The 19,633-nt window shown below is 43.9% G+C and overlaps 1 protein-coding gene across 3 annotated transcripts in view; it reads right to left on the bottom strand.

Annotated features, from left to right (window-relative positions):
• The window catches only part of Dgkd (diacylglycerol kinase, delta), a 90,654-nt gene that overhangs the window by 34,866 nt on the left and 36,155 nt on the right, over positions 1-19,633 (bottom strand). Inside the window, exon 1 of one of the 3 annotated variants that reach the window (XM_017596853.3) lies at positions 3,476-4,243. The exons of the other annotated variants lie outside the window; for them this stretch is intronic. The gene's annotated coding sequence lies outside the window, so the exon portion shown is untranslated. Of the gene's footprint in view, positions 1-3,475; positions 4,244-19,633 lie in introns of those variants that run through there. 3 annotated transcript variants of the gene reach the window in all.

Here is a 19,633-nt window from a genome sequence, read left to right as displayed (position 1 = left end):
CCATCGGATATCCACGATGCTCACAGCAACCTTCTCATAATCATTGAGCACAACTCTGAAACTTTCCTCCATAAAACTACAGGCACTGTAGCACACCCATACCATGGGATATACTTAACCATAAGAAGGAACAGTGACTGAGGCCCACAACTTGAGTTAACCTCCAGAAACTCTACTGGCTTTGGAAAAGGCCGACACCAAGGGTTACGTGCTGTATGATTCTGTAATACACCATTCCCCAACTGTTGAGGCTACAGACATGGTAAACAGACTAGTAGCCACAGGGGTTGTAGAAGTCTTGAGCAGAAACAGAGGGGAGCAGGAAAGAACTGGAGAAAGAAAGCAATGCTCTGGGTATAGAGGAGTCAATGGTGGTGTCCCTGCAGGGCATGTTCTACAGCTACACAGAGCTCTCCACTGAGGCAAGGGGGTAAAAGGTATGAAGGTTCTCAAAATGAAAAGGTTATTTACAAGAAGCCATGATCAACAGCAATTAGGTCTGACATGGAAACCTAACCCCCTCCTCCACGGTTTCTCTGTACAGAGGCTGGCCTTGAACTCACAAGAGATCCACCTGTCTCTGCCTCCCGAGTATTGAGTTTACAGGCATGAGCCACCTCCTGGCAGGCCACAATTCTTGAGAGGCCTGTCGCATCAGAAGTTAAAGTGCACCCTGATCTTGCTAAGCCTCCCAGCTTACCAAGAAAACAAGTCTCACCTTCAGCACATATCCTCAAGGAATGGTGGCCCCAGTACTTCCTGTACCAATGCTAGGCACCAAGGTGAGCACTCAGTCAATCTCTCAGCACAGCAGACTATGAAACCACACACTTTACCTCAGATGCTTGTTCTACTGTTGGCCACAATGAATGGCCAGGCACTTGCCCTGTACCAGCACAGTGCTACCAAGAAAAGACCTGGAAATATGTGGAGTTGAGGAATTCATGAACGAAGGCAGGCGGCAGAGTCCTCCCTGGAGAGCTGTAAGCCCAGCTCCCACTTCAAAGAGAATGGAGGGAGCAACATGAGTCAGCAGACCAATGCTCAGGTGCCTTAGGAGTCCCATGATCCAACGGAACTTTGATGTCTTCTTGCCAATTGCCCTCAGAGACCAGTGACCACCACCTACCATCCAGCCACTAACCATCCCAAGTCAGAAACAAACTCTAGATTTTCCTCCTCTCTCACATTAATCTCTCATCTGGGGCTCTAAATCCTTTCCTCCTCAGGAATATATCCAGGTGATATTTTTTAATTGAACAAACAGGTAAGACTCCTATAGCAGAAAAACACTTGAAGACAAAAGTCTCACAGAATGCAATGTAGCTCTGGGGATGGGAAAGAAGAGTAGGGAGGGCAGGGGTGGGGTGAGACAGGGAGGGGTTTCTAGGTGACTCAGGAGCAAAGACAGGGAAGGGGTGATGAGATCCAGCAGCACGGAGGGGCTGGCCATGTGGGGCACAGAGTAGTAACTTCTACTTCAAGTGAAGTGGAAAGCACGACAGCTCCCTCACAAGTCTGGCCTCTGACTCTTCTCCCCTGCATTGCTCTGGCGCTCTACTGAAAACTGACAGGGCAGCAGTCACGAAGCCTTTGGGAGGAAGCTCAGCAATCTAGTACCAAACACAGATAGCAGAGGTGTGGAGCTGCTGACAGGTCGGATGGGTAAGAGAAAGAGTCAACAGGCCTCCTCGGGCAGAGGAAGGTCAGCTGCCTTGCTGAGACCAGGACACCATGGGTGAAGGAGGCTTGGAGTTGAGAGGTAGAGATCAGAAGTTCCACTTCAGTCGTAACCAATGAATGTTCATATCCAAGAATTTACCATCTTGCCATCAGTGTGGTTCATTACGAATGAGACTACTCGTCAGCACTGACGGTGCTCAAGTACAGCCATGTACCACATGCTACTCATGTCAGTGGCAGAGACCGCGTACAAGTGGAGCTGTTGAAGAGCCCCTGCTATTGCTATTTTTACTGTTACTTTCCTGGCCAGATAAACAAATATTCACCATCGTGTGGCAAATACCCACAGTACTAACAGTGGCAACATGTTCTACAAGTTGGCAGCTCAGGAATAGTCCATGCCGTCTATACCTATATAAGTGAATGACGCTGTGCTATTTGTCATGTCTTGGAGCAGTTTTGGTGAGCGATGTGACACTGTCGGTCTAGCTGAAGATGTGCAGACCTGCTAATTCTATCCTTAGAAACACTTACTAGAGGCTTCTGCCTGTGAGCCAGGAACATAAAGATAAGTGTGTCCTTGGCACCATAGCTCACAACAGTGAAATCTAGGGAGACCTATTCTGTCAGTGGGATGGAGCTTTCCACGTCCTGGAGAGTTATGGAAACTATGAAAACCAACTCTGTGGTTTTTTTTGTTTGTTTGTTTGTTTGTTTGTTTGTTTGTTTTCTTTTTTCGGAGCTGGGGACCGAACCCAGGGCTTTGCGGTTGCTAGGGAAATGCTCTACCACTGAGCCAAATCCCCAACCCCAACTCTGTGGTCTTTACCCAAGCTACTTAACAGGAGGCCAATGAGTCCACAGTAATCTTATCTCTATCGACAGGTAGAACACCACTGACTCAATCCTTGAGCCAGCTGGGCAGCACTCCCTAGGGCTGTACAGACACATGCATGTAGAGACAGCAGAACAGTGAGCAGGGCACGAAAAACACCAAGTGCAGAGCACTGGCAGAACAGAAATGAGGCTGAGAAAGGAAAGACTATCTCAAGAACTTTCTTCAATGATACCCACATGTCTTAGTCTGGGGAGCATAATGAGTTTTCAAGGCCTTGAATGTTTCAGCATGAAAACAGAGATGTACCGCAGAGGTAACAACACAACCACAGTTCATACTCAAAGCTCAGGAACACAAAATGTAAGAGACTAGTTGGCAACCACACCAGGAGACTGTTTTAACTAATGAAATGGAGGGGCCTCCTTGGTCACAGCAGACAACTATTTTCATAGGTAGCTGCCTCAATTCTCTGAATGGCTGAGGTCTCAAAAGCATAGCTGATGCTTTAGATGGGGATGAGGGGAGGCACTACCTAAACCTCTCCATAGGAAGCTTTCAGAAGAGACCAACATAACACCTTGCTCCAAACATGCAGTCGGTGAATTCTAGGGATGGCCATCACCATAAATTAAAGAGTTTTCTAATTGTGGACACATGTCCCATGTGGCTAAGGGTGTGAACAGATACCTTAGGGTAAAACTCTAGCAACAAGTAGATGAGAACAAGGCAGGACAGGGCTGTCCACTCTGCAGCAGCTGCTCTGGGACCACAGGGAAATCATTCCCTTGCCACAGCTTAGAACATCTGGGATAAATCAGAGAAACCTGCAGCGTCTTTCCTGGGCAGGAAAGGGCAGAAGGATGTTCTTAGCATGTAGATGAAGGCAGCGGCTTAAAGACACCAGCCTTCCACTTTTTGGAAGCAGTCCCTCTCAGTACTCCAGGAGAGCCTTACCTCTTACCCAAGACCCTAACAGTCTCCCATGGGCTCTGTCTCTGACCCGCTGTTCTCCACTTTCCAGCTGCCTCAAGTGCTTCAGCATCCAAGAGAACCGGCACAAGCAGGAAGAAGTTTTACAATGGTGAAGAGCAACCTGTGGGTCACACAGGTAGACCAGGGACACAGAGTAGACATATTAGTACCGTGCCATCCAGTCACTGACTAGGGAGGTGGCAAACAGTGTCAGCATAGAACAGGATTGGGAAATGCTCTGCTAAATATAGCTCCTGGCTCAGGAAGGTAGCCCAGAAAAGGTCCGGCGCCCTGGGCAATTCCTGTCACTTCCTGTTACTCATATCCTGCTGTTCTGGTGCAGCTCTGGCCCCTAGGTACCCATGCACTGTTCCCTAACTGGAAGTACCCCAGAGAGACTATTCACAGCAGTTGGGATGTGTGCAGAGCCTGAAACATGGAAGCAGACACCACCACAGCCACTGGCCCTCACAGTGGGGTAAAAGAACTCAGGACAGGACCCACAGCCACACTATTTTTCAGTCCATGGCCATGACAGGGATCCTGACAGAACAGCTGCCACATGCAGAATCTTGCACCCCCAATTCCTTACCCCCACTGATACATCAGAATCCATGTTTAAGGTGTGCATAATACTGCTCATCTCTAGACTCTCAATCATAAAACTTAGGTAATAAAAATGAAATGGCATAGTAGAAACCCTCCCATGGTTTCTGCTAGGATTCGCCAGGTTCCTAAAACCCCTCCCAATTGTATACATACAATGAGAGCCACCAGACCTATGGAGCAGCCACTTAGACCCCACACAACTATAATCAAAAAATGACAGCAAGCCCACGTTTTTTAATATATAAATTTTAAACCTATAAGGAAACATACTCAGTAAACTTAGATATTTATCTCTTACAAAAATGTAATAGGTAGACACCACTGCAGGCAAGTGCAAAAGCAAAAGCAAAAGCAAAGCGAGCAAAGCGAGCTAAGCAGTTCCGAGTACAGCTTGCAGCCATACTGTGGGGAGGACGTTGTCAATCTTGAGAACCTGGCTAGAGAAAGCCAGCAAGGGAAGCTATGAGCTACACAGGATGGTGGGGAGGGCTGCCTTGGTTCTGACGGCTGTCAAGCAGTATTTATCCCCTTTTCTCTGCCAAACATTTACTTCATAGAGCTCAGTATGCCCACGTACACCAACATCACCAGTACAATTAAAGGGGGAACTCTTAAGCAACCACTGTAGTCCAGACCCTGTGTTCAAGTCCTCTGAGCACTAGAAGTGGATCTGACTGCATAGTGACACTGCCCAGAGCAGAGAAGTAAGGGCAGTAGCTGACTGTTCACACCTTTGCTTATAAATCAGTCTGGGACTAGTTCTAAGCTCAACACTCAGTCGGGTTTAAATAAGTCATTCTAGCAGCATAGAGTGTGAACAGAAGACAAAAAGCTGTACAGGACCCACAGGGAATGTGAAGGGTGTGCTCATAGCACACACATCTGAACTAAGGCCTAAGACAGCAACTCTGTCATGTGTAGTTTATCACGAGAAAAAGGCTTGGGGGAACATAGAGAAGGACATATTTATATTAATATATATAAAGCAATTAAGGCAGAGCACATGAAGCCCAGATGAAAGTTCATACTCAATGGAACTACCAGATAATTTTTTTTCTCTTCTTTCTGATCTTCTGTATTTTTTAGTCCATAACAAAAACTTCTTTTCTACTTATGGCAAAAAACATGGTAGTAGGTAGGCAAGGCAGCAGGAACAGCAGATGGCAGAGCTGCCAAGTGTGACAGATTAAGTTCAATCCCCAAGACCCACATGACAGTAGCAGAACACTGACTCCTTCAAGTTGTCCTCTGATCTCCACACACATGCTATGGCATTCATGAGAAAACACACAAACACACGAAGACGCTCAGGCAGGCACCAAAATAAACAAACAAATTAACAAAAAATTTAAATAAGAAGCTTGCGCCTGAGGCAACCTCTCCGCGTGCAGAGCTTGCTCTGTTCTCCAGCTGATGAGAGCTAGAGAAAACACAGCTGGGGGAGCAGAGCGAGAGAGTTAGGCTGCCGTCACCGGGAGCCTCCAGCAGCATTCCCACAGGAAGCTCGGAGGCACCCACTGGCCCCTGGCTGGCCCTGCAGCAAGCATCTTGCTTCCATGGTGACCTTGAGAGGGAAGCCCTCATCCTAAGAACAGTGAGGACAGGGTAAAAAAAAAAGTCAGCAGGAAGCTGAGTTTCCACCCTCCACTGGGCTGCTACTGGAGCATGTTACTGGAATCCACTGGTATCACCAGCCTGCTGATACCAATCCTTCCTATGGGAGAAAAAGAACTCTCTCCCTCTTTAAATCATGAGTTCTTGGGTTTCCAACTAAATATCTCAAATATAATCTCAGTTAAGGCACCATCTTCATCATCACAGAAAGCAAGAAAACAGAGTCATCTTTATTTATCAAGAATAAATTAATTCACTGCCTCAGTAGTGACACTCAAACCTCAAACAGGAAGCAATATCAGGGACCCTGATTTAACATGGTAGTAGGTAAAGCTGAAAAAATAACCTCTTTCTGAGTTGTTGGGTCCTCTAGGACTCTCAAACATTACATTGGCATTGCTCTTGGTTACCCTCCAAATTGGTGGGTAAGACCCTAGTACTGAATAATATCATCACTTGAGTCATAAAACATAGAGAAGATTAGGAGGGTACTAACCTAGGAGAAGATTCATTCCTACTGGCCAGATTTCACAGTGCCGAAAGGCGCTATGCACACTACCAGACAAGAACAGTAATCATCAGTCTTACCCAACATGACCCCTGTGATCTATAGCAACTGTCTTGGCAACATATACCCACTAGTACAATGATGAATGGCATGAACGCTACTGAAGTAACCATACACTTTCTGAATGGATTTAAGCCCTACTCCGTGAGATGAAACCCATATCTTGCAACATTACCAGAACCAAAACCTTATGATTAGATAAGTTACAGGTCCTAGGAATGAACCTACTACTATCCTTTTATTAAATGGACATAATATTACTGATTCCTAATACCTTATTGTTATAGATTAGTGTATCTCTCAACCCTCATCAGAGAAGTTTCTTCTTGCAGTAGATGAGAATTAACAGAGAGACATACAACTGGTCAACATGCAGAGAACAAGAGTATGAAGCCCTAGATGTGACATCTATACTGCACTCCTCCCCACAAGGCTCTGAGATCTTAGAAAATGGGACAGAAGGATTTTAAGAGACAGAGGGGTAGATGACTACAGGTAAACAGTGCTTTCCAAACACAACAGGGAAGCTGCACACATGAACTTACAGCAGTTGTTACAGCATGCACAAGGCCTGTGAAACCTCAAACCAGACAGAATCCCAGAACTAGGGAGTGAGGACACTCCTAGTGGAAGAGCTATTACCATTTAATAGCTACTGGGGGAGGAAGGATCTGTTTGTTTTTTTTTTTTAAAAGAGTATGACTTCTGGTAGGACAACCACACACCAGGGGAGGTCCACACCCAAGAGCATTTGGGCAACATAAATTGTACTACATGGGTTTTTTTTAAAAAAGGACAGAAAGTTGGGTGAGTTAAGGAAGTGGAGGTGAATCTGGGAAAAACTGACTGAAGGAGGAGTGAATGGAATCTAAACACATTGTATCAAATTCTCAGAAAATTTAAAGTATTTTTAAAAGTGGGATAGAGAGATGGCTCAATGTTTAAAGGCTAAGGTTCACAACCAATAACAACATGCAGACTGAAAATGCAGTCTAAGTCTGTCAATCAGGAACAGGCAAACTACAACCTGCTATCTGCTTGTTGAATAAAGTTTTATTGGAACACAGCCACGTCTGCTCATTTACATACTGTTTATGACCATGCACAGCACAGTTGAGTTGTCACAGGGCTTCCATAGCCCACAGAGATGAAACTATCTGGCTTTTTCTAGAAAAACCCGACTGCTTACCCCATATAAAATTTCCTGGCTGTAGACAGTTTAGGAATATAAAGGTGAATTAGAAATTAGAACTAATTAGAAACTGGCAAAAGTTAAATAAAAGCATCTGTACCTTCTCCTTTCTCTGTCTCTGTCTCCACAAAAGTGGGGTCTCCATTCTACTCCCAGATTGGTCCCTGAGTGCACCTTGTGGAGTAAATACCAGGTGAACTCAGCACTAAACCATTCCTGTTACCACGTCATAGCTAACTGTGCATGTTTGCACAGTTACTACGTAATCTGGAATGAAAAGCCTTACAGATATTTAAAAATCCATCTATATTTCAGCATAACTCCCACAGCATACTTCACCCTATTTCAAATGCAAACTTAAAACATTCTTTTTTTTTTCCCCCTTTTTTTGGAGCTGGGGATCGAACTCAGGGCCTTGTGCTCTACCACTGAGCTAAATCCCCAACCCCAACTTAAAACATTCTTAGAGCTAAGGCCTGCTGTGTTCTCTTACTTTCCTGTGTTTGTCTGAGAAATTGACATCATCTCCATTGAGTAAGGGGCTCACTTGTGTAGGACGCTCCCTAATTCTGCTGCTGGGAAATAGCTAGACCAGGGGCAGAACGCAAAGAAAGGCACTATCTGGCCCATTACCTCCCTTAGGCAGGGAGGCCAGTATGACACTCAGCCCCAGGACAGTTTAGAAAACACACGGTTAGTCAGTGACTGTTCAACAAAACTGCCCTACCCCTCCCAGCCAGTCTACCATAGGTGGAAGAGCAGTCACTATCTCTCTCCAAAAACGCTCTTAAGGAATGTTATGACTACATTCCTTTGAACGCACACACCATGAAAGTCTCAAATGTTGTCGCTTTAGAGCCAGGCAATAGGACTAAAGAAACCAGTCTCAACTGAGCTCACAGGATCACAGCAAGTGCCACTGCTACAAGTCTATCTGTGCTTACCTCCTTTCACACACATACACACACAAAATGGATATGTAAGACAGAGGGAGAAGCTGGTCCTTACCTAGGTCATGCTGCGCTGTGTGGGGCTGAATGCCTGTGATGGATGTAACGGCACATGACCTTGGGACTCCAATACAGCTCTCCTTTAAACCCAGATCAGAAAGGGAACTGACAATTACACCTGTCCTTCCAAGGTGCCAGCTCTGACCAAGAAAACCCTAATCCTAGGCCCAAGATCGTGGCTGCTAACACATCAATAAGGCTACATAGTAAGACCTTGTCTCAGAAAATAACAAAAAGGAAAACAAAGGAAGAAGGAGAAAGATAGATCAATCTTCTGAAGCTGGATAGATCCCTCAATGGTTAAGAGCACTTTTTTTTCTTTTCCAAAAGACCCAAGTTCAATTCCCAGCACTAATATGGTGGCTTATAAGCACTTATAAGTCTAGTTCCAAAGGACCTAAAGGCCTCCTCTGGCTCTCACAGGCACCATACATGAATGCGTTGCAAAACACTCATAACACATAAAATAGAAAATAAATATCAAAGCATGAGACGACGATATGGACAGATAGACAAATCAGAGGAACAGAACTAAAATGTAGAGGGCTGGGTATGATCATTCCTCTAACCCCAACTTGGAAGGCTAACTGGAAGACCACTATGGGTGCAAAGCTAGTCTGAGCTACACAGTGAGTTTGAGGCAAGCCTTGCTACAGTGAAATTCTATCTCAAAGTGCATACTTGCATGCATGCACTGAAATTACACTCATAGATACAAGGCCACTGGACTTTTCACCAAGGAAACACAGGTAACTAAATGGATGTTTCTCCAATAAATGCTGAAGAAAAAAGCTGGCATTGATGTAGCGAACATTAATTCTGTATCTTGTGCCAAACACAAAATTAATTATGTACAGATCTAAGTGTATAATCAAACGCTACAAAACTTCTAGGGTGAAAAAAACTTCTTAGGCAGAAATTAAGAAAAGGTTGACAAACCCGATTTTACAAATGAATTATTCTAAAAATGCCATTAAGAAAAATTAGATGGCAGACTGTGGAGGCCAATTATAAGACAGCTACCAGAGAAAGGACATCCAGAATATATTAAGAAAATAATTGTACACAAAAACAAACTATTTAAGCATACACTTCACAGATTAGATAAACACATTAAGAGCTGTTCGTGTTGCTAGAAGTTAGCTCCAATAGTTAGGAAAGGGGGTGCCTAGCACAAGTGAGATCCTGCTTCCATCCAACTGCTAACAACATGGGCAACTGAAGAACCTTGGATCTACCACTGGAAAGAGCGTAAGATAATAAAACCTCTCCAGAAAACAGCAGCAGATAGGTTTTATTTTAATTTTTATTTCTACTCATTTGCTTGTATCTCTGTCTGTATAGTGAGTGTCCTCTGACTCCAGAAGGCATCGATACCCTGGAGCTGAAGCTGCAGGCAGTTGTAAGCTCCATCATAAGTCCTGGGACCCAAACTTGAGCCCTCTGTAAGAGTAGCCAGTGCTTTTAACAGCTGAGCCATCTCTCCAGGCCCTAAATAATTTCCATTTTTATTTTATTTTACTTGTTTGTTGTTCATTTATTTTTGGTTTTCTGAGACAGGGTTTCTTTGCGTAGCCCTGGTTGTCCTAAAACTAGATTTATACAATAGGCAGGCCTCAAACTCAGAAATCTACCTGCTTCTGCCTCCTGAGTGCTGGGACTAAAGGCCAAGTGCCACCATTCCTGGCTTAGTCATTTTTATTTTGTCTTTTTTTTTCCCCTGGAGCTGAGAACTGAACCCAGGGCCTTAAGTATTCTAGCACTGAGCTAAATCCCCAATCACAGTAATTTTTCAAAGAGAGAAAAACTTACTTTGGAAGTGGCAGTAATATTGACCCTCTTGACTACGATAAGAAAATCCATGCTTTAAACACTGCAGTGGATGATGCATCTCTGCACCTATTGAGCTGTAGGAAGGTTTTACTCTCAGCATGTACCAGCACACTAGAGCACTCATTAAAGAACACTGTGACCCTTCCTGATGACCAGCATGACCATACAGCATATCATCCAAGCCAGGAAGTATATGCAAATCAAAGTGGGATCTAAAAATAAGTAATGGTGTTACGGCATCTACAGCCAGTTGTATGAATTGGCATTGCCCTGGACAAATCAGCGTGCAGACTAGGGGTGCAACAAACAAGCAATGTAGTCTCGGTATGATTAGATTTGTCCTGAATAGAGCAAGCCCTAAAGTTCCCTCCTCAGAAGGTACCACGAGGCTGGCAGCAGGTTGTACCCATACTCTTGCTTAACACCTGAGAAACAGGCCAGCAGGGCTGAGTGCAGGGCAGACACCAAGGCTCCATCTCCAAGGTCATGCCACTTCAGCTTTTCTGTTTGTTTGGATGAAGAAATCAAAGAAAGTGCAGAGCAACCCCCACACCTAATTATCTTCCGAATGTTGGACTGTCCTGACCCTCCCTTAATAACCTTTGCAGCCATGACCAATGTGCAGCCATGACCAATGTGCCCATAGAAAAGGCTCTGCCAACTTCTCTGAAGCAAAGTCCAGCAGGGCGGGGGGGGGGGGGGGGGGACCTAGCCCTGGGTGCAGCCCTGCACAAAGCCCTTTTTATAGCAGGCTGTATGGAGGGCACACCTTTATGTCTCTCTGAGAGGAAGCACCCACAGCTTCTACAGCACTGCATGAACATGGAAACTCACACAGTGCATTTGCGTTTTCCTCAGACGGGAAGCAACACACACTGGGTCAGTAAACAGCAATGACAGTAACAAGCTGTTTCAAAAAAAATAAAGAGATCATACCACTGTGTACTCTAAAATACTAGGCACTCTGGGACCAACAGGTAGGATTTTTTTTCCATATAATTTCCTAAAAAAATGATACTATATTTCTAAGGTCAAAGATAAGACAGATAGGATTTGGCTCTGTCACACAATAGGCACATTTATCAAAAAGCACTCAGTGGGGGTTGGGGATTTAGCTCAGTGGTAGAGCGCTTGCCCAGCAAGCGCAAGGCCCTGGGTTCAGTCCCCAGCTCCGAAAAAAAGAAAAAAGAAAAAAAAGAAAAGAAAAGAAAAGAAAAAAAAAGCACTCAGTAAAAGAACTATTTATTAATTTCATAGGCACTCTAAGAAGATCCGATCAGATCCAAGGCCTTCCCATCTGTCATGTATCAAAAGCCCCTTCATAAAACTATTAAGAGTTTTGACTAGAGTCAAATGGCAGTCATTCAACTGTCTGCTTTTGTTTTCTCTGCCATTTGTAAAGAAAAACAATCAGATATTAACAATAAACACACACATTTTCATACACACATACAACAGTCTATAAACAGCTTAGATTTTGCCCAAGGCAACCCTCCTGATAATCTAACCACACAGCTCAGGCAAGTAGCAAGACCTCACACCCAGACAACATTCCAACCCACCTGGCTGCCAAGGAGACCAGTGTCTTCTCTCTGCTTAGAGTGACTATGAGAACTGGCATAAGCCTAGCCAGCTTGTGGACCAGTTGTATCCCAGGCATAAGCACTGCCTTCAACAAAGCCACACACTTGGTAAACACATGGCCACCAACCTGGCACAAAACCAGGCCTTCTTCCTGCTTCTGGATTTGGAAACACAGAATGAATTCTAAAACATGCAGTCTGCTTGGGGTAAAAGTCCCTCTGCATGGCTCTCACAAGCCCCTGCAACTGACCAAGGCAGGCCGTAACTGTGGCCCCACCCAGTGCCAAGAGCAGGCTACTTCAGGCTTACCTAGTATCATTTTCTTTTTTTTAGAAAATTATGTGAAAGAAAGTCCTGTTTGTCCCTGAGTGCCTAGTATTTTAGAGGACAGTGGTGTGATCTCTTTATGTTCATGAACAGCCAACGCACCAGGGTAAAGCCTCAGGTACCTGAGAAGCGCCAGACATCGAAGCTGAGGTATGGCATGTGAGGCCAGGGACAGGTTACCTGGAGCCCTAGCCAAGCACAAAATGAGCCCATTCCCAGTGGAGAGGCAGGGGCTCCTGACTATAGGGAAACAACACTTGGCCCACAAAATTACTCCAAGAACCCTCAAATACACCTCTGCCCACCTCAAGCCCAGTCCAGCAGTCACAGGAACCAGAGAGTCTTTCCTAAGGGGAAATCTGCCAAGTATGGACAGTTTCCTTTCTCCAAGCCAAAGTGATTGGCTAGGGATTTGCCCAGGAAATATGAGAGATCTAAACAAGCTGAGAAGGAAAACTTATGTTGAAATCTGGATAAAGGTCACAGTTTCTCACTGTGGAACAGTCCTGACCACCCTCAGGCTGACATCTGCTGGGAACAGATGAGAAGTCCGGGGTCACCAGGAAGCCACCACTCACCCACAAGCCTAAAAGCCAAACACAACAGTACTGAACAATTCTTCTAACCCACTATAAAGCTCCTCTATTACTTAGCTAGCAATTAAACAAAGGCCTCTCTTAGGTCTACCTATACAGCCCAGATAGACTGGTCTCAAATTCTTAATCATTCAGCCTTAGCCATCAGGTACTAGCCTCTTATTTAGCTTATTTTTCTCCTGCCATCCCTGTGCAGAACAAAGTCCAGATTCTTTAGGCTTTGTGCTGTTTATGAATTATGCAAACATGTGAGGTGCATGTGCCTCTGTACATGAGTAGTCCGGGGTCACCAGGAAGCCACCACTCACCCACAAGCCTAGAAAAGGGTCTGTGGCGTATTTTTGGCTATCTCTTCTTTGTTACTTTTGAAGCCAGTTCTCTCTTTCCCTCTGAACCTACGACTCATGTTTTCTCAGGTAGGCTGGAAGCCAGCTAGCCTCAGAGGCCCTCCTGTCTCCTCCTCCTCTGAGCTGGGGTTACAGGGTGGGTGAAATGTCCAGCCTGTTCCATGGGTTCTCAGATCTGAACGATCTTCATTATCTATACAACAACTAACTGCTGAGCCATCCCACAGCCCTTCCTCAACATCTCAACACATATACTCCAGCAGCCTTCCATGCCTTCAGCCGCAGACAGGAGGCTGATCTACCGTTGTTGGCCCCTTTTTAATTGCGATTTCTAGCTTTTTGGACTGTACAGCTACTGATTTCTCTAGCAGACCACCACTGTGGTACAGTTAATTCTCTGACTGTATAAGCTAATGAGCAGATCCTCTACAGTCATCCGTGCCCCATCAACTCCGTTCCTTAGAAGAACCTGACGTATATAAACTCCTAAACCTCCTGCTTTCCCAACACCCACTCTTAGGCAACAGGTGCTACTGTTCAGCTCTGTCTAGAAAGTCAGCCTCATTCGAAATCTTGAGGAATTCCAATAAATCACACTAAGCGCTTAGTGTCAGCACTAAGCTCCATTACTTTCCTGCTCAGCAGGGGGTGGGCAGAAGTGGGATGAAAGATGGCAAAAGTTCAGAATATGTATTGTGCCAACCCAACACCATCTTATCCCAACACATTCTCATCTTACAGATGGGAAAACCTAAAAGGATAAAGACTCTTGTCCTAGGTCACAGAGCTGACAAGATCTTCGAAATACATATCTGTAATCAAGAGACTGAGGTAAGGATATCACAAGTTTCAAGCATGGTGAGGCCATGCTTCAAAGATCAAATAAATAAGGAAGATCTCATAAAGCTTATGGATACTGTTAACTTCTTCCAGTCTTTCCTGGGTAAAAGAGTCCAAAGCCCAGCTGTAAGAACTCACTCCTCAGTGTGAGCAACAGGATTATTCTCACCTGGTTCATCACAGAAACAGCCACAATGACATTAATACTGAACCCACCAGGTCTCTACCACAACAGCTGTATAGGGTGGAGTACCAAGCCATATTCTGAGGACATCACATTAAGAGTTTTACCATGGAATTCTTTTAGAAGTCTGGTAAAGCCTACAGACCCCTTCTAAGACTGTCTCTAAGATAAAAAATAAAATGCCTTAAGTCCTAGTACTCCAGAGACTGAGGCAAGAAGAGGGTGACTTCAAGACTAGACTATGCTACATAGAGATCCTTTCTCAAAAATAATAAATAGTGGATATCATTATATTAAGTGAATTAGTCAAACTCTGAAAAACAAATTAATTGTATTTTCTTATACTGAACCTAAATTGTACACACACACACACACACACACACACACACACACACACACACACACACACGAAAGCAGAAGGACTATTTGAGAAAAGAAAAAACTACCGAGGGAAGAGTAGCTGAAGAGTATCAAATGGTGCCCTCCAGACATGTCTATGGTTTGATTCAAAAATCTATAAATAAATCTTATTGGGAACACAGCATCTGCAGATAAAATTGAGTTGAGGACTATCTGAAAAAATAAACACACACACACACACACACACACACACACACACACACACACACACACGGAACAAGAGAAAATCATGTGAAGGCAGAGAGTGAACTGTAGTGAGAGCACCACATCCCTGGAGCTGCTGGGAATTAAGGCAGCAAGGCAAAGCCTGCCCTAAGGTCTTGAGGGGTGGGGCTGCCAACTCTTGACTTCTGGCTTTGTCAAATACATTTCTGTTTTAAGTTGTGGGAAATCTGTTAAGGAAGCCACAGGACACTAACACAGCGGCCAAACCTAGTTCTAATAGGCACTACTCTTATTTCCTAACACTACTACTGATAAAACAAACTCCCTTTTATACAGACAAACAGGAGAAGGTGTTAGGACACATCAAAGGCCTAAGCATGATCCATCTACAATGATGTCAAGTAGTGCTAATGACCAGACACACATCTGTCTCCAGCACCACCTGGAACAGAAGGACGCCGTCTCTACTCAGCTCGCAGGACAGCTGGTGGGAAGAAGCAAAGGAGGCTGAGAGCGGGAGTCACTCTGCAGGGAAGTCACATTAACTGCCACGCATGTCCCTTCCTCAATATGAGATGCTTTTCTAACAATATATGGCTAGCCAGACACCCTCCATTCCTAGTACTAAGAGTAGTAACTTGCCACTATAGATTGCATCCTCACAAAGCTCATGACAGGGGGACATCTATCACAAACTAGCAAATAAAGCAGAATACGAAATTACACCCGTATGATGTAATGCATCATATAGCAAACATCATAAAGTAAAACAGTGTCTCCCTTTGAAATAAAGGGAAGAAAGAGAGGGACATGTCTCCCTTTCTTTTAAACTTGTTTTAAAATCACTACTCTGATCTACAACATTTCAAGAAAAGTGAATGACTGACCCACCCATGGAGAGACACAACTGTGGTTCCCAGAGTGAGCCAATGCTCCCAAGCTCCATGTCTCTGATTGACTCCTCCCATATCTCTCTTCCTGTAGAAGGGACCTAACTCCATACCCAGCACATGTGCACACACACATGCGCGTACACGCAGACCACACACACACTGCCTGGTTCTATTTGGGCTTTCTCCTATCCTGCTTACTACTGACTACAGCTAGTTCTTTCATATCTGAGTTGTGAGACCTCTTCCAGAACAGAGGGACCATTTATCCATCCTGTACATTCCCTTCAGGTTTCTAATACAGAGTTTGCTACAATTTACTGTCAAAAAAATAAATAAAATCAAGTTTTTCTAAAATTTAGTTTCCACTTTTATTTATTGATTCACTTTAGAAATCTGGTAACCAGTGTGAGCCTTCCTTGCTGTCACACGAGAGTCCCACATTCTCCATGAATGAACAAGCTTTTAAATTTGCTTCTGTGCGTAGACACACAGAAAGACACCTGTGCTGCCCTGCCTGCCTCAGAGCTTCCCACCCAAACACGAGGCCCCTAATCCACAAAGGATTCAAAACAGAGGTGGCTCCACATCCCACAGCCATGTTGAAGCAGCAGGACATGTGTGTAGCTGCACTCTGCGTCAGTCAACCCAGAGGTGAAGTGTTAGGGCCTTAAACCTCCTGGTCTCAAACTCAAGCTAACCTAAAACAATGTCACCAAGGACACCAATTACTAAGTGATGATTCAACCTCACTGAGTTTAGTAAAGGACCTTTAATCAAGGCCCTACACTTACCCGTCCCCCCAAATCCTAGGCAACCTTGAACTATCATCCATTTGTGAATTAGTTTCAGAGTCCCTAGACATAGTGTGGGGACTTTTGAAGTTCCAAAGAATGCTCCAGTCCAACCAGGCTTGGGACTACTACTCTGAAGGCGCAGGGGGGCAGCTTCCTAAGCAAAGGATGGGCAGGAAGGGTAGCCTTCCAAGACCAAGACCTCCAAGAAAAGGACAAGGTCTGCACATGGTCTAGGGAGGCCCCTTCCTCCAGATACCAGTGCATATAACACTGTCTAAAAGCAGTGGCTAAAGCAAGACCATGTTAGAGTACATCATGGGAAGCAAAGATGGGGAACAGAAAGACAGACAGACAGCTGCATCAACAAAGAAGCCAGAAGTCTCTCAAAGACCTACAGCACTTCTTAAAATGAGCACAGAATGACTCTTTCTAATGATTTTCTATTTCAGGAACATTCTAGTAAAACTTTCTTTCTCTTTAACGTTCAACCCAACTGACATTGATTGCTGCAATGATCTAAAGGGTTAAATGATATGGCCATATGGCCTTGGGTCTGGTAAAACTGAGAACAATCTATAGAATTGAGTTCAGATACATATTACTCCCAAACATAAAAACTGTGATATTTCAGGAATGCAATGACACCAAAGTAGAAGACAGTCCAGTTAGGAACAAAATGATATAATAAATTAATTTACTGCCTTGCTTCACCACTGACTACCAGTGTGTACCTATCATTCTCATACTAACAGCAACAGCTTCACCAATCCTTCATAGTACGCATTAATTTAGAGCTCCTGGAAACCCAAAGACCTCACTCCTTGGAAGAAGAACTTACAGTGCAGAGTCACATGACTCACTCAAGGTCATCAACTAATAAAGCTAACACAGGACTTCCTCTGGTTTTCAGTCTAAACTTTAAATACTATGTTTTATAATTGTTTCAAACTGACAAAGTCTCTGTGTTATCTTTCAAAGATGTTCTGTATTTTTGGAGACTAAGAAAACAGAAGAGAGCTGAGTGCTGCACAAGCCTGTAATGCCAGCAATGGGAAGAGAGAGGGGCAAGAAGACTGAGACTTCAAGGCCACCCTCATCCATATAGTAAGTTTGAGGCCAGCCTGAGCTACATGAGACTGCCTCAGAAAGGGAAGAAGTGAAAGGATGGAGTGATGGCTCGGTGGTTAGAAGCATTTGCTGCTCTCGCAGAGGATACAAGTTCTGTTCCCAGCAACCACAATCATCATAATTCCAGTTGCAGGGGAGCCAATGACCTCTTCTGGGTACCCTAGGGTACCAGGCACTCACATGGTACACATACAAATACTTGTATACATAAAGAATGATTCTTCTGTTTAAAAAAAAAGAGGAAGAGACAGAAGAAAAAGAAGAAAAGGAGGAAAGAAATGTGGCCTGTTATCTAGGCTCTTTATCTGGTGAAGGAAACCTAGATACTGAGCAGTCAAAGGCAGATCTCGGGTTCCTCTGGAGACCCACTCCAGCTTCATTTCTAATTCTCCACAAGAATACAAGTTTAATAAAAAAATTAAATTAAATTAAAAAAAAACCTCCTCTCCTTGTCTGCTGATCTTTAGAACTCAAATATATGTGCCAGGGAAGACCCCCAAAATCACTTGCTGTATCAGTGACAAAGTTCTCAAAAAATAAATAAATAAATAAATAAATAAATAAACAAACAAACAAACAAGACAAACTCTGTAACCCATCAGCAGATAGAAACAAAACCACAAGAAGACTTGAGCAGCAATCTTCCTAAATTATAAAAGATTAGAAACAATAACAGCAACACTGTCATTGATATTTCTCATCTTTACAACATGCAATCGTAAATGACAGACGCTTATAAATAGTATGGGCTGACAAGACATGGAGAAAATTCACACAATGACAGACACTAACTCCTTACTCAGAGCCAGAGAGGTCAAGAAGTCAATAGAGTGGCATATGTTCTCAAGCTGGGTTATACACAGGAATCCATGGAGGGACCCATGCATAATCGCACCACTGAATCCAAAGTAAAAACCAGCCAGCAGAGATAGCAAAACCATCCTTGTGGTGGTCTTGATGAGAATGGTCCCCACAGACTCATATATATGAACACTTAGTCACTAGGGAACAAGCCATTTGAAGGCATTACAAGGACTAGGAGATATGGCCTTGTTGGAATCAGTGTGGAGGAAGGGTATCCTGAGAGTGTGCATTTTCTCTCTCTTCCCTCCCCTCCCCCACCCCTTTCTGTTTCTCAGCTGTGGATCAGGATGAAGCTCTCAGCTACTGCTTCAGTGACATATGTGCAACCATGTTCCCCGTCATGAGGATAATGGACTATCAAATTGTAAACAATGCCCCAATTACATGCTTTCTTTCTTAAGAGTTGCCCTGGTCATGGTGTCTCTTCACAACAACACAACAGTGACTAAGACAATCCTCAAACTGCCTCTACCTCAGCCTAGATTTCAGTAGATCTGCTGTAACTTTTCTGCCTTCAAGGATCAAAGGAACAAATCCTTTCAAGAAAAGAATGAGAGCCTAAAGTCATCTTGACAACTTCTATACCATGTTAATCAAAATTACACAGCAGCAAAAAAGGCCAAAGAATAAGAGCCAAGAGAAAAACTAAACAGAAAAGATATTTAAAAGAACCAAGGGCTGGAGAGATGGCTCAGCGGTTAAGAGCACTGACTGCTCTTCCAGAGGTCCTGAGTTCAAATCCCAGCAACCACATGGTGGCTCACAACCATCTGTAATGGGATCCGATGCCCTCTTCTGAAGACAGCGACAATGTACTCATATACTAAATAAATAAATATTTAAAAAAAAAAGAACCAAACACTTGAATATTCTGACACAGAATAAATAACTCTAAAATAAATGCACTGAGTAAATTTTTTAAAAAAAGAACTGGGACTTTGAAACCTTGAAAAGTCAGGGCCAATGAGATAGCTCAGCAGGTTAAGTCAAGTCCCACCAAACCTGACAATCTTAGTGTCATCCCCAAAATCTACAACAGAGGAGAGAGCTGGCTCCTCAAAATTGTCCTCTGACCACCTCATACATGCCATTGTAAATTCACACACACACAATTTTTTTTAATTTTTAAATATATCTTCAAATAAATAAAAACAGAAAAACAAGTCAGGTGG

Source organism: Rattus norvegicus, chromosome 9 (assembly GCF_036323735.1).
Source record: "Rattus norvegicus strain BN/NHsdMcwi chromosome 9, GRCr8, whole genome shotgun sequence".
Lineage (NCBI taxonomy): Eukaryota > Metazoa > Chordata > Mammalia > Rodentia > Muridae > Rattus > Rattus norvegicus.
Note: the sequence above shows the minus strand (reverse complement) of the source record. Positions and strands in the feature narration are given on the sequence as shown.